Source organism: Cuculus canorus, chromosome 1, assembly GCF_017976375.1.
Source record: "Cuculus canorus isolate bCucCan1 chromosome 1, bCucCan1.pri, whole genome shotgun sequence".
Taxonomy (NCBI): Eukaryota; Metazoa; Chordata; class Aves; order Cuculiformes; family Cuculidae; genus Cuculus; species Cuculus canorus.
In genome coordinates this window covers 75,758,685-75,775,784 of record NC_071401.1, presented here as the reverse complement: position 1 = coordinate 75,775,784, position 17,100 = coordinate 75,758,685, and positions in this window count along the sequence as shown.

The window sequence follows — 17,100 nt, the reverse complement described above, 5'->3', positions numbered from 1 at the left end:
GCTCAATAAATATGAATGATGGTCCAAAGTTTGATGACAAAGACAACGACCCATAATGTTTCCTGATGGAGCTTTCTTTAGGTAAGGCCAATCTGAAGACACAGAGGACTGACTTCTATTGGAGTCCTAGAGTCTATGAAATTACTCCCATAGTGTTACCAGAACCTACCCCATGTCATTGCTTGTGTTGATCCTAAAGCAAAGTATGTTTACTAACATAAAGTATTTGTGTATAGCTATTGAAATATAAAGCCAAATACCTTCACTCAAGAAACATCTCTCAAAAAAATGTGAAAGAAGACAAAGCTAACAGCTGTCACTCAAGTTGTTTAAAGAGACTCAAGTAATAATGTGATGACCATGCTCCTAGAAATTGTATGTAAGATAATAAGGTACATAAACCATGAAAAATTAGTTCATCTAATTTTTTTGTCTTCAAATGAAGCATAAATAATGATAGTACAGCTTAAATTATGAAACATAAAAAGCCCCCATAAAAAGCATCTATGTGCCCTAAGAATACTGTAGAAAAATACCTGGTTTTGTATGCATTAAAGTTCAGGACTGAGCTTAGACTCGCCTGATAATTTCATGCAATGAAGGCTTTTCTTGTCAGAAAGCAAAAGCCTGCATGAAACCATTCAACTCTATAAATTGCTCAGACTGATTTAGTTTTAATTTCTGATCTGATATGCTATTTTCTGTCACATAGGATATCATTGTCTATGTTTCATCCAATACAGTCACACTAGAGGCCCAACAGATACTCAGTAATTCAACATACAGTTTGCAGTCTGAGGGCCAGCAGAGACTTCAATTCTCCATCTCTACCCTCTGTATTGCAGTGGCAGCTTTGACTGTGTCCATTTAGAGGATAAACTTGTGCCCCGGTCCAGCTTTATTTGGTTAAATCAAGTCACACTCGCATCCTAGGAGAGATGGCAGGGACTTGCTGGTTGGGAAGGAGACAGCAAGAAAGAGAAAAGGATATAGAGTAGAAATTCAGTTCAGCATGCTGGAATAATGCAGTGAATTATTAAAATAATAATCTAAGTACCTGCCTCTGTTGTTAACTGCCCTGTATTCCTTACTTTGCTGGTTTATTCCACCCTGCATATCATGAGGTGACCTTTCATGAAAGGAGTTACTTTTCTGCTGCTGTTCACAGAGTTTCTGGTGTGATGAAACAGGTATTGATCCCTGTTTGGTAGCCTAAGCACCACCATAGGTGAAGTAAAAAGCAACAGTAGCTCTTCAAATGGATTTCTATTCCCTTTCTTATGATAGAAGGATATATTCTATATGATATCATTGAAATGTCAGTGCTGAAAGCACGACAATGAGTAAAATATAGCTGGATGAAGACACAAAAAAGATCATAACTGACAATTTTGAGTGGTTAGATATTTAATGAAATTGAAATTTAATGACAGATCATCTTAATTTTTATTACTCTCTTATACACCAGTGCAAATCCTGAGTACTATACTTTTGTTATTGCATAATCAGAATGTAGCACTTATTGTGTAACAATGCTGAATAGTCTTAGCATATGATCTCATTTTCAGGTTACAAAAAACTTCCATTGTACCAAAGTTCTTAGGGAAAAAGACTTGCAATTAGAAGAGATTTTATTTCTATATTTAGAAATATTAGGATAGGAGCAGCTACTTCAGGTGGCTACAGGCTGGTATTTTCTGGGAAATTTCGGCGAAAGGTTGGTGAGAGCTTGAGCTATCAGTTTTCCATGAGTAAGTACTATTGTAGTAGTAGGTTGTAGGCCAACCATGAAACCATACTCAGTCTGCTTACAGTGTTTCACATGGCCACCACTGCTCCCATTACCAGGAATCTAGGAGCTATGTGTGCTGAACACACTGTCAGTGTGAAGGCTAAATTAATATATGGTCACATGTTCGCTCTTGTGCCCTTGGTGTCCATGTTCCTCCCTGTATTTGTTTCTGTCTTAATTAACCTTTCCTCAGCAGTGGTGACCAGAACGTCACCATGGTTTCCTAGATGATATCTCACTACAAGATATATGACACTATTCCTTGTCTGCACTGGAAATGTTTTCCCTTTGTACCATAGGATTTAATTTATCCTGTTTATTGCCATATCCCACTAAGGGTCATGCACATCCCATGATCAACAGATGCACACAGTTCTTTTCTCCTCACCTTTGTTCTTATCTGACAAGTTGTCTATTCATGATAGTTAACCCTGAGGTTCAAATTCTATATTTTATGTTGTTATTTCATTATTGAGCCATTCTTCAAATATTCTAGTTCTCCCCAAATGATACCTCAGTCATCTGCTGTATTAACAACAAAACATTTCCCGATCTTATATTATCCATTCATTTCACTAGCATTTTCTGCTAATGCCATTAATGAAGTAGTAGACTCTTTTCCAAGATAAATCCTTGAGGAACTCCACTAATAAACTGGCTTCAGCTCAACATTTCAAGTACTAACAAGTATCTTGTTAGTATAAGGTATTATATCTGTCTTAGTAAGTTCCATGGCTGTTTCAGACCTGTTAAACTCCATCTTTTCTTGTAATATATACAATATCCTCTTGGTTAATATATAAATCATTTCATCAAAGCTCAATGATGGAATAGCCTATAACAACATTTATTTTATTAGAGGTTAATCTGGCACAAATGAACATTGTCAGGCCCATCATGCCTTCTTTTTCATTTTTGATTCACATTACAGATTTCATATTTCCTTTAAATCCCCACTTATCACTGAGGTAAGACTAATGAGCTGTAGTTTTGCAGATGTTTTTTTTTTTAGAAATACAGGTACAATTTTTGTGACTTTTTTCCATTCATTTGGTTCTCCATGCCTCAGTTTTATTTGCCACCTTTGCTCATGGACATGGCAGTCTTTTTTCTGGAATATTTTTCACAGTTCTGGAAGGAGGTTTAGTTAAACTAACTGAACGCACTTTGTAAGCTAGAATCTATTTCCATTATTTATACATAAATAAGTAATTGGGTATGTTCTTTCTTGACCACCTAATGTGCGCAAGTGTGCTTTCGTCACTCTCCAAGAGAAGGGAACAGATTATTTTTTTTTTAATAAGTTTTTTTTCAGAACTATACTGAAGCTGGTCTTATCCAGCATATGAGGATGTGCAAAACTGCTGTGTTATAAAACTCCCCTCAAGTCACTGCTAACACACTAAGCCTGTCTCTTGCCAGCCATGCAGGAGCATGCTTCAGCTCTCATCAAGATGACTAATGAACCAAGGTGATGTTCCTCCAACTAAAATACCAAAATTACCTTCCATTTCTGCTTCTTTCTGAATAGTAACATGCTTTCTTCTGAATTTCTGCTATTTCTAATTGCCTGTCTAAAATTCTGTTTACTTAATTTTCTTCACAAGACCTAATTCAAATGGATTTTTTGGCAATTATTCACTTTCTCCTTACACTTGATGGCTTTTAAGATACAGCTTTCATTGTTGACTAGTTATTTTAGAACCAGAACTCCCTCGTTAAATACTATATAGGCTGAAAGGACTCTATAGTACTCATGTAACAGCATGAAAACAAGAGGGACAATCCTTGTAATGAGAAGTAGAGGTCTCCATGGAAATGAGGTCATGGAAATAGGATGAAAAATAATTCACTGGAGTCAGTAGACTGCTAATGCTCCTCAGATGTGACAAATGACAAATGCTAGAAGTGTTGTAAGAGCTGAGCTGCAGTATTAGATCATCTGTGGGAATACCCTCTTTTCACAAAACAAACAAAACAAAGAGTCAGTGTCTTGCCAAGACAGTCTAGATTTAGAGGAATCACCTCCATAGCCAATTTCACAGTATGAACCAGAAGAAAACATTAACCGTTATGCAGTAAACTAGACTCTATACAATTATAACTAGTTGTTCTTGACAACATCAGTGATATAAGGAAACCTTTTTTTCCCCTGGAAAAGATACTGTTAATAAACCTTACAGAATTCACAAAATTCCAGATCTTTTTCTTAGCTTAAATGAACTATGCCACTATAAGTATGGCAATCTTTGTTAGCCATATTCAGATTTAAGACCATGACTTGTCTAAATTCTAGTGTAGATATGTCATGTCTAAATAGTAGTCTAGGTCATACAGCCTTTATCTTATAAGACTCTTTACTGGAGTCTTTACTGGAATCTTCTGCCAAATAGGAATGGCACTGGAGAAGAGCTGAATCTAGCAAAGCATCAGATGTACCTACTGTTTACTGTAGCGAGTGATTACAGGTTACTATATATTAATTGTGTCTTTTAGGAGACACTTCAGGTTTCTAAAATGTGTTTCTTTATGCAATTTATCACCACAACAAAAGAGAAAAAAGTAAGAATGAGAAACAAAATATATGATAGAATTGGAAAGTTAGAGCTACGTTCAAATTTGGGGATCCTCTGTGAATAACATCACTATTTTGTATATTATCCTGGTTTTGAGAAGAACTTCAACCCTTTGATGTGTAGGAAATTCAACTGGAGATTACCACATACTAAGCGGACGAACATAGTTTGTGAACATTTTGTTCTGTAGGTATACATATGAATGAACGTATTTTAAGTAGTTGCCAGAAAAACGCTCCTTATGACAGCATTGCAAATTATGCTTTGCCTATGTGTCTATAAATCACGGGTAAGTCTACACTGTGACAGCTCTGTGGGACTTGAAAATATCTGTTTGACGCATGTATTAGTAAAATTCTCTTCAAACTAGTCTCTGCTTCTGCTAAGCAGACAGAGGCAAAGGCTTAACTTAATTTCTGGCAGCGATCCTTTCAGTTAGGTAGGAGAGGTCCCCCACTTCACATGAAGCTGGCCAAAGCACCCTTAAGGGTTTCCTATTTCCTGGCTTGAACCTCCTTTCTTACAGTGTGCCAACTAGCATTTAGTCCACAAATTTGTCACTCTCAGTCTTTTGGGACTATGTAAATTATTTTCACTGTGTCCTTACTTCTGTTTGCTGAGCATTTCCTCCGACTTCTCTCATGCCAATGATTTCCACTAGGCCATAGTGTGCCATGGATTTGATATATCAGACTCTTGGGCATTCATGCCTTGCAGCTATTCAGTGTTGCCTTACTAAACAGACCACCATTTAACTGCCTCCTTGGATAGTTAGATTTACCACTGCAATTGCTACGTCCATAATTTTCACTATGTTTTGCCCCCATAGCTGGAAGGATCACAGAGAGGGAAGATATGTATAAAATCAGCCTATTTTGCCTGGTAAGGCATGGTGCCAGACCTAGGACATTCCCTTTTGTCCTTGGCTACATGATACCATTTTTACCAGCTTTGCAGGTGATGGCTGTTAGGAAAGAGGGATGACAGCGGATCCACTGTGCGTTTTCTTCTTAACTCTCCCATCTCTCGCTCTCCTGCTTCCCAAGTCCTCGAGATGCAGAAAACAGGCTGAGCTACAGCCAAAAGAACAGATCGGCCAGAGACACAGCCTGTGTTTTCCCAGGGAAGGAATTTTTTCAAGTCAGTGCAGAAAAACACACTCACCCAAACCAGCCAAGATCTATGTGCTTGCAATACCAATATGGGTACAAGCTCTCATTTTGCTGGGTTTATAGATTTACATGGTTTTAATGAATTCAGAAAACAATTTCCTATTTATAATACCCAGAGCAGCACCTTCATTTCTTCTGCAGAAATAAAGGGAAAATGGCTGGCTGCTACATCTTGCCTGAAGACCAGACATATATCACTGAAGATCTGAGGAACAGATGACTCACACTACCATCAGGAGGGATTTATGGACAGCTACTCCTGTGACAGTCGTCTCCTTCATGGCCTATTGCAATCTTTTCTAAGGCTGCTTTCTATTATTCTATGTTAAGATTACTGATGCAGAAGTGTTGTCTACATTACAAGAAAAAATTATGTACTCATAAGGCAGATGGATGTGCTAAATTCTTCGCAAGGAGGTAATTAAAAGTGCCCTCTCTCCTCTTCCAGAGGTGATGGCATGAAGAACATTCTAGCATTTGTTATCTAAAATTATATTTTTATAATAACCAAATTTATTTAAATAATATGCATATTTCATATGCATATGTTGTATAGTATTTTAAAAATAACTTTGCAACAAATACATAGGCAGCAATGAAATACTGCTAATACATTGGTTTTAAAAGATACCTATGCTTATTTCACAGGCCAGAACACTTATCAGCTCTGACTGAAAGAATATTTGTTAAAAAATCATAAAAAGAGCCAAATACACACCCACACACATACCCACTCATCTCAGACTCGATGAAAGCATGATGTTTCATGAAAGAAAAAATGAAGAAGGAATTTATCTATGTTATTTGTGCAGTAGATGTTAATTACATTCTGAGTTTAAAAATAAAAGAAAACAAGAAATACGTTTGTATGTTTTTCAAAGGTTTCGGTTGTTTGTACATTTTATATGCTACAACTGTTAGACTAAACCAATTTCTTCTCATTGTGCTAATCTGGGATCAGCACAGTTTTTCAGTAAAAACTTGATGGTTAGAAAGAAAGTTACTTTGCCTTAGTCTGAGATCAAGATACCGTGTCATTTTGGGTAAAAAAAAGCAAAGAGCACATGTAAAAAACTGCTTGCCCCAAATTTCTTTAGAAATTACTCATTTAGCCCAGAAGGAACTCCTGACTACCGTACTTCCAGCTAAATAAAAGTGCTTAGTTCAGAGTTGATTTAATGCAAAAAACTGTATACGCCACGATATACAGGAAATCAGATTAGTGTAGCAGAATGTTTTTTTAATGCCTTCAAAATGTCCAAATTAAACTCAAGAGCAGAACCAGGATCAATAGCGCTGGCTTGTTCTACTGATTGCAAAGTACTGCTGGTCAGGCTGTTCCCCTGACTCTTCCTGCCCATTCACCACACTTGCAGAGGCATTCTCTCCAGCCAAAATGCTGTGATCAGCGAGGCAAAATCACTGCACTTGGAGGGAGATGTTTGCCAGTTCGCGTATCCCTTCAGATAGAGGAAATGTGCCTCAGCTGCCTTAAGACAGTGCTGCCCGTAAAGATGAAGGTGGGCAGGAGGAGGTGGGAAACTCACAGACCCTGTTGTTGCCAGGAGGGGTTTCTCCCGGAGATCTAAGTGATTAATCTCTGCAGGGCTTTTCCAGCAGTAGAGACCTCTGTTTTCATCCTATAAATATAACTGCAATAAATCTCTCTGAACAGCCCACAGCATAACTGTCCACTGTATCCTTAGAATAACCGCCATGAAACATTTCTGCTGCCACGGTACAATAAAGCTCTGATGGGGTGTTGGGCCAAAGGGATCAGTAATTCCTGTAATACTTAAATCCAACAGCTACATTTTCAGAGCTATACAGGACTGTAACTGTTCAGGTTCATGTGCCTTAACTCTCAGAGAAAATGAATGGCCAAATTACTTCACGATTCTGAGCATATCTGAGCTACAAGGATCTCCAGGTTGCGTTTTCTGTAAATTTATTAAAACAGTTAAATGCCTATCAGTGGGTTAACCATGAATATATTTTATATTTACCACTAAGGTCTCCTGATATCCTAGCAATACACAATATTTCCCTGTGACTAATTGCTAAACAATAACACTCGTGTTGCATGTAAAAGAATGGCATATAGAAGGCCATGGTACCACCCTTTTGGATCTGCTCTGCACAGCAAAGGCGTGAAGAAACAGACGGATACCCACCTCCACCTACAGGGCTAGATGATCCCCATGTACGGGCTTTCTCAAATGATGTTACATTGTGGAATACAAAGGAAAAAACAGGCCACTAAATTGGAGATGCTCTCCTGGCACTGCTTATTGGTTATTACTCCAAGCAGGAAGATATATTGGATGCCTGATACTGCTCTGCCTGCATTGTATGGGTATCTTAGTTTTAGGCTTTGACCTAAGAAGTCATACCATTGGGACAACCAAGCATGTGCCTCCCTCCCAAAATGCTTATCTTACCACTTACCCTCTCCTTTCTACTTGTGTATTGGGACATTAGAGCCCCAAGGTGAGGCTTCAGAAAAACCTATGGATGAGGACCAAGCTTGGGTAACACTGACACACGCAGGGACTACAGTCCTTTTAATCTCAGATCCATGTCCACTTCTTGGAAATGCCCCAGTTTGTATGAATTTCTTAGATCACCATGGATGGGGCTCATGCTGTTGGTAGGGACAGATGTGGCCTAGGAGCTGCTTGAATTCATTTCTGCAAATCTTCCCCTTGCAGTCAAATCCTTTGGACTGCTACGGAAACCTCTTTCCAGCATGCTAAACATGTACCACTTGAATCTGCACATCCAGCATTTTTAAGCCTGACTAAATATGTTGATTTTAAAAATGAAGTTAGATTTAAATTAGTCTTCTGCACAATAAACTGTTTCAAAATACTTTAAATTATGAATATTTATATTGCTATAAATTTGCGGTGCCACTAGTATTTTTCTTTATTGGCTAATTATCACAACTAATGTGTTTGAATTATTCTAGAAAATTTTCCATTACTTTTTCTGTAAATATTCATTCCTGTACTTACACCTTCTTGTTTGATGCTGAGGTTGAAACAAAACATGATTAGAGCCTTTTAAAGAAAAAAAGACTTCAAACCCAACATTCTGTCTTCCCAAGCACTGTACTTTTTTTTTTTTTTTAATCAGCTTAACACTAAATGATAAGTTTTTCACCCTTTAAGTGGATTTTGGTATGGGTCATGCATTCAAAGATCTGCTGCAGATAATAAAAAGAGCCAGGCTGTGTGCTAGAAAATTCCATAAGGCATAGAAAAAAAAGAAGTAAGCTGCTTCCTAGTGGCTTTTCCAGTCTCAAGGTTGTCACTGGACACTTACCATTGCTACAACTAAGGGTTTGCTCTTAGTTAGTTCAGTTAAAGATGGGCATGAGTTTAAAATGCAACTAATCCTAAAAACAAATAAACCAACAAAAACACCCCTCCCATGGGAAAAGTCTTATTCCCAAATACAAATACTTTCAATCTTCTCTTTGTAATAGGAATAAATCTCATTGAAACTGATGATCGTAACCACAGTTTTTAGAGAAATTATTGTATTCTCTTTCCCAGCGCTTGAATTACCATCTTCCATCCCTGGCCTTTCCACTTGTCTGTGTGGAATCTCAAAGTTTTAGGTAACCATTTTAGGTCAAACAGGTGCATAATACTCATCAAATGATAGGAAGACAACATCATTCTACTCTAGTCATATTTGAAGTGGAAGAAAATCACATGAATCAGTTCCAAATTATGGTATAGGAAAAAGAACATAAATGAATGCATGAGTCAGACAGCAGGAAAACCCCCTCTGTCAAAAGCAGAGTCTCTTGCTATGTCTAACATTCACAAAATGCAGACCAGACTTGATATGTCAAAGATGAAAAGTATCTCTCATGCTAGAATCATCCAAATTCTCAATATATAGTGATAGATATTAGTTTCTGAATAATGAAGAAGGGATAGTGCCAACAGTTTATATAGTCTTGCACATCAAAACACTTATGGGGGAAAAAAAACTCCGAGGGGATTTTATTTATGCCCCTTGTACTTCGCTTGCTTCCTTTAGTCTGGACACTTTTTTACCTGAATTTCTCAGTTTTTACACTAAAAGCCAATTCTGAACTGGCGTCCCAGTACAGGTTATTGCTTTCCTTGCTTGTTGGTGAAGGACTGGAAAGCTACTTTGGGTGAGAAGTGGTCAGAATGCAAGGTTTGCTACATATGTTTGTCTGTCTTATTGGCAGGTAAATAAATCTGGGAAAAAAAATAGTCCTGTGGTGTAATATATGCTACTGCGACATGTTCAGAAAACATGAGTGATTAGAACAAAAGAATGAATACAGTATTGTGAGAAGTGATTTGAGAAAGAGGGATGGGCTACTGCATATAGGAAGGCATAAAGCATTTTTGAAAAGAAAGTAAGGGGTTTAAGTTGATGTAAGGGAGTTTCTAATTAGACATTAGGAAAACTTTCCAGCCGTAAAAGTAGAGATGAGCACTAGAATAGTCTGCCTGAGGATGTCATTAAAATAGGATTGATCTTATTTTTAAGCAGAAGGTTGATTTAGCTGTCTCATGAGGTGTGTTTAAAATGCAAGACTCGCGCGTGTATACTCAAGTAAGGCTGGGCAATGCTGTGTGAGTCCTGGTGCTGCCAAAACATCCTGAGGATGCACCATTGAGGGCAGGAAAGCAGAGGCTTCCATCAGCATCCCCAATCCAGACGGGCAGGAGATGGGGACTGTGACGCCCCAACATTTATATGCCAGTCATGACACTTTCTTTTCAGTACTGCTTTCTATAAATGTGTACCAATAAAAGGCAGCACCACAAAGGAAAGGAATTTGCAAGGCTTTGAAAGAAGAATTGACTTGAAGGGAAGCAAGAAAAAATTCATTGTTCAAATCAACAATATTGTTGGATCATTTCTAACAAACATACTGATCCTTAGCTAAATATTCATAGCAATATTTAAGCTTAATTTCAAAGTGGCTTGAAACATATCTGAATCCTGATCTCCAGTTCAGTTTTCAGTGTGATCGGTGTGATCTTCATATACTGAGGGGAAAATGAAATACTTGCACATAAAGCTATGTGGAAAAGCTTTTCCCCACTCTGATAAAGTTGTCAAGACTAAAAAAAAAAATCCTATTCCTCACTGGGATGCATCTCTAAAAGGTTTTAATAAGAAAAAAACCCAAAAGATGGAAAGCCTGATTCTTATATAAAGTCAGAATCATCAGGTGAGACCAAAGCTCACCACAGGGTCCTGCACATCATAGACAAGCCCATTGGCATGAGAGATTGATTTGGCCTGCCCTTCCCAGGCTCTGCTTTATACAGAGGAAGACTGATGGAGTGCAACAAAGACTGGTCGGGGACAACCAACTGACATGTGAAATCCAAGTTCAAACCTATTTGAACCAAAAGGCTAAAGACTTGAACCTTGGTGTTCCTTGCTTCAGATGAGCATCTCTTCTATTAGGCTTGAGTTTGATGCCCACGCCCACAATCACCATTTTTCCTTTCCCCTCATGTTCCCCACATGTGTGTACCCTTTATCTACCCTGTCCTTTTGAAACTGGTGCCTACGTGCTGCAGTAGGTTTTATTTATAGCAAGGTGACTTTTCTTATGGAGAAAAAATATGCAAAATTCCAGTTACCTTTATTTGCACCCTAGAAATGCGATAACTTTAGCTGTTCAGATATATTTAAATAGTTGGACAGATAGCTGTGCAATGCATGATATACACACATTCACTCTGCATGCCTTCTGCTGCTACAACGCAGTGACCGCTGCTAGGTGGATCTAGTTCAAAGTCATCTCATCAATCACTTTAAAAGCCATGAAAACTAATTTCTAAACTAAAGCATTTTCAATTCATCTTTCGTGTGTCATCAAGATACTCTGAGTTGAAATTTCTTATTATCTGCCTCTTACCTCCCACCTCTGCAATCACAGCACTCGTCACTCAGAGAGAGAAAGCTGCAAAAGGCTACATTCTCATAAAGCTATTTGGGATTTTTTCCAGATAGCTCTCATTAAGAAGTCAGTGTAAGAGACACAGATGAAACCATTGCAGAACATTTGAAAATTCAGTCCTGTGTGTGAATTTTAATATTTTTTTATAATGAGCAGATTTTCTAACCGACCTATTTTAAGGACTTCAGACCTATCAGCTTCTTTGCATTATACTGTAGAAGACATCTTTTGCCTTTTTGCATGACCACAAAAAGCTTAAAAATATTTGGAAGTGAATGTTTTGCAAAAGAAGGATAATCTTTTAATGCTGAAATCACAGTTAGCTAAAGTGATTCAGTGTTTAATTTACTTAGATAACAAAATAAAAAGTAACAAGTCTGGTTGTTGGTAATACAGGTCTATAAAAGCGACATATTCAAGTTTTTAGCCTCTGGAAGATTAGATCTGGGTCAAAGCTTTACAACTCTTCAAAGCGTTCCTGTTTATTTTCAGAGAGTACTCATGTTTTCACACTATACTCTAAGTTTTACACGGCAGGTAAAGAAGGCTGAGACTGTAAAAGAAGAGATCTTTTGGTTTGTCAACATTATGAGGCATTTTTGGGGGCAAGTTCTTTCATACCTTACAATTTTGTTATCACAGAATCACAGAGTCACAGAACGGTAGGTGCCAGAAGGGTCTTCTGGAGATCATCTAGTCCAATACCCCTGCTAAGGCAGGTTTGCCCAGAGTGGGTTGCACAGAAACATGTCCAGGCAGGTTTTGAAAATCTCCACAGAAGATTCCACAACCTCTCCTGGCATCCTGTTCCACTGCTCTGTCACCCTCACAGTAAAGAATTTTTTTCTCATGTGCAAGTGGAACTTCCAACGCTCCAATTTGTGCTCATTACCCCTTGTCTTGTCGCTGGGCATCATGGAAGAGTTATCCTCTCTGCTTGCACTACATTTTCAATTCTACCATGCCATGGTACATCAAAGCACTTCAACTTCTTTGTAATTCAGACCAAATAGTACCTATTTCATATCAATGAGAATGGGATATGTTTGATAACATGAATTTTGATAACATGAAGTTTGATAAGCTTTCAGTAAGAAACTAAAAGCAAAGCACTTGAGGGTAATCCTGACTACAGAGAATTCTACAGTACAGCAGACTTAGTTTTGCAGAATGATACTATATTAGAAGAATTGTTAGTAAGTGAAAGAATTCAAATATGCTTAAAAACTGCAAGTGGGAAAAATCAAAGACACAGTGGTTTCTCTTCGCATTTTATGTATCACTCTCTGGTACACCGAAAGTAGTTATCCTCTTTTCTAAGACATATACCTTTAATTCAGATTTTCTTATGTTCTTCATAGATAGACCCAGTCCCCTGCAGATGTAATTATTTCAACTAACGGTTCAACTGAGTAGCCCGTGCTCATTTCCAGCATTGACCTGTCCTTTGTCAAGTAGAAAATATTATTTTTTTTCTTCATAGACAGAGCTAAAGCAATTTTTCACTTGGATCAATATTCAATTTTTGGCTTAAGGTTTATTTTGCTTTTATTTCAGTTTTTCCAGCAAGAAGCAAGGAAAGACAGAAAGAAAGGATCTATAAGATTTCATCTGAATATTGGTAGGTTATGTACCACAGTTTTAGGAGTTTTCCTTTATCTTTTCTGGCAAATATTTACTTTTACATTGGAAAAAGATGGTGTTGAATTGGCCCCTAAAGAATTTTTGTACAAAATGCATGCAGTATGACTGTATGTTATTAATAGTAATGATGCTGCTAAAATTCGTTAAGATTTCTTCTAGCACCCTGTAAATTAAATTGCCTATAAAAAAAGAACAATTTTTGAAAATAGCTTTCCCAGATTCCCCTAAACAAGGAAAACCTACCCCCTCCAACGTAAACTAGAAAATCCTTTATTCTGACATTCTGGCACTCTAAGGAGAAATATAATGTAGCGCAACAAAATATAACACAACATAGCATAGCATAGGGTAGCGTAACGTAACGTAACATGACATAACATAAAATATATTTGTGACATTCATACTTAAAACAATAAAAAAGCAAAAGCCAAAACCCAACACCAGTAAACATTATCATCTAAAGGTATTGATAAATTTTCTATATTAGTTTTACTTTTATCTTTCCCATTAACTTGATTTTAAAATTATATTCCATCATTTAATTTTGAGTTATATTTTTAAGAAGGACAAATTTGATCATTTTGTGTGCACCTGCTCTCTCACTATGCAGGAAAATAGAAAATAAATAACAAAACATGTTCATATCTACACTGGATTTATTAAGCAGTACAACTATTACAGTTGATAGTATCTGACATTGAAAAAAATCCTTCTAGACATCTGATATAACCCGGTGTGATACAAGCACTTCTGTAAAGCTGAAAGGGAGAACTATTACTCCTCTGTAAATGAAACTACATAATTTATTCTGAGATAAATATCAATGCATCTTGCTATTTGAGAGATAGCCCATCTCACAGGGAACAAAAGGTACCTCACTCTCTGCCCCGCCATCTCCCCTAAAATCCAGCATGAGCTAGTAAGCTACAAGTGCTTCTGACTGCCATCAAGGGAGCTCCTGCTCTTTGGACAACTGCAGACTGTGCTGAAGTTCACTGACACAGTGTGAAATGCCCCACTCTGGGCGATAGCTGACGCGATGGTAGGCTGGCAGCTAAGGCACCCAACTTCCGAATGCACCCATGGTGTGCTGCAAGGACTTGAAGTGTCTGGCAGCTTGGCTTGAGGCTTTCCTGTCTCCTGCCTGTGCAAGGCTGTGGCAGCCAGTGGGGCAGCCAAGCTAAGAGCCGCTCTGGGAAACTGCTGTGGGGGAAAGAAAAAAGGGAGTTCCACGATATTATTTTAAATCAGACTAAGTTACTTAGTGGCATTCATGGCTCAGCTGTGCTAACCCAAACGAAGGGGTTGTGTGCAGCAGCTTGGGAAGGAATGCGAGAAGGGAGATGGGAAGGCTTTCAGGCAGCATCTCTTTTATTATTATATTTCATTATTTGATGTTTGTTCACTTTTGATTGTGGACCGAAGGTATAAATGAATCTGGACCCCTCTGGTCTGAAGAGTTTTTGTTGAATCAGACTGCATAGGCAGTGAGTATGGAGACTGCCTGATACCAGATGGTTTGAGCCTGGTCTTGGAAACTACAAGAAGTTAATTCACTTTTTACTTCTGCTTATTTCTACTAGGTTTAAGAAAACCAGTTCTATAAACAGCATTCAAACATGCAGGTTGCTCACAGGTATGGCTGTTTCCTTTGGGATATGTCCCTTTGCTCCACAGCAAGACTCGAGTGCTCCTTTCCCTGCAGGAAGCCCAGTCAACTCTTTCTAACACAAGGCGGCCAGAAAAGGTGGCTATTGAGCCTCTTTCCAAACTAATTTCTTCCAGAGGTGAAATGTGTTTAACACTCCCTAGCAGCACATTTTACCTCATCATCGCCACTTTTTTACCCAGATTATTTTTATTCAGAGCAGTGTTGTGACTGACAAGCACAATGCTATTGACAGGGCACACAGTAGGGTCCAACTACTCATCATGAGCTACATGCCTTTCCTTTATGGGAGTGCAATCAGTGCCATATACAGTATACCAGGCATTCTCTCTGGGCTGTCATATTTTATCATACATATTTTAACTTGCTAATTACCCTATTCGTGTGTTACATGTGCTCCTAATCTTCAATTAGTAGCAGAACCTCTTCAGTTCCTGCTGTATACTTTTTTAATATTACATTTGTACATTCCTGGAGGTGGAGATTGAGTTCCAAACTAAGACACATTGGGATCCACTTGTGTTCAGGTTTGCGCTATAATAAGAAAAGGTCTGGGTGATGAAAATCAATGAGGCAATTAGATTCATCATAAAATAGACATACAGAGAGAAATTCCTAGTTCAAAAGTGTCTAATTTCATGTGAGCTGAAAGGTCTAAGCATTAGCACTTTAATTTGGATACACTTTTGAGGATGTTTTCCCCTTTTTTTCCTTTGCAACATTTGGTTTACATCCTAGAGGAGCCCTGGACCACCAGGAACAAGATTTCTTTCAAATACAACTCAGTCAGACTACAACCCCTAGAAGCACTCCTGCTGAGCTTTGATCATTAATGGATGAAGTCTTCATGTCCTCTCTAGAGCTGATCAGAGTTGTACCCCCGATAAGTATATAATTTATACAGCGGGTTATCAGCACAACTCCATTGACTGATGGGTCTGCTACAACGCATCACACTACTTGCCTTGGCTGGAGATAGCTCTCCGTTGAGGCTGGCAGGTATGACACTGGAGACAACGGTACTTCAGACCCTCTAGGGTGGGAGGGTGAGGCCAGGCAGCATTGCCCAGGGTGAAGATAAAGATGCTTGGCATCTGCACTGGAAGGGCCATGCCCTGCTGCAGTTGTGTGTAGTCAGTGGAACTGTTTCCCAGCTCCACTGCCTGCTGCTCTACAGCCTATACTGCGAAAATAGACGTCCACACATAAACTCTTTATGTTCAAGCCTATCTGTGAACTGAATTCCTCCTTTCCCAGATTGCATTTCTGCTTTATACAACAGCACCTGAGCCTTATGTGAATGTTTGCTAAGTCTCTGATGGATCACAATGTCAAGCTCCTTAGTTCCTTTCTATTGTTTTTCAGTCAAAACCTCACTCAGCTGCACTGCTTCCATGCTTGAATTATGTGGTTCGGGCCTTCATAGCATTATTTCATCCTGTGAGAGCAATTTATTTACAATTTGCTTCACTTAAAAGAAAATACTCACCTCTCAGTGTCCCAAATGAGGACTGAGATGTCAAAAGAAAACTAAAAGGTTTTTCTCTTTTCATCTGTGACTTTTGCGGTCCAGTCTGTGGTTGGGTTTTTTATATATATATTTTAAATTTTTTTTTTAGCACTTTGCCCCCTGGAAAAACTGTCTTTATATTCTGTATATCAAAGCTTCTCATGCTTATCACATTCCTTTGAGGTCGATAGATTAACTGGGCTGGCAGAGCAGAATTCCTAAACCTTTGGTAAAATGCTTCCAACTTTGATCCTGACTCAAAGGGTTAAATAAAGGAAATATGATTTAGTATTTTTTTCCATTTGGTTTTGATATTGGCCCTTGACTAAGAGGCAGGTTTTGAATGGTACCCTGCATATTGGAAAAATCATATTCCTGTGCAGTCTAATTATGTGTTTTTAATTTATTTTCTCTGACTCTCCAAAGGCAAGTGCATTATTGTGTGCTGTTACATAATACACAGCCGTGTGGAAAAGCAGCAGACGCACCTTTGGCAAATGCCTGCCTAAGTCTCCATGGTTTTCACCCATGTTTTCACAGATGTCCTCTTAGATCCCGTCTAAACCCCCACATCAGGGTTTTATAGATTATTTGTACTCATTGGGACTGGTGTAGTATAGAGCCAAGTATGCAAAGACTGCCAGCTGGCCAGAATATTTGATAAATGTGAGAACAAAAAAAATCCCACTCATAGCAGTGAAGTGATCTATTCCTGGAACACCAGCTGGATTGCTGTAATAAGCTATTAAACCAGTGTAGTAAA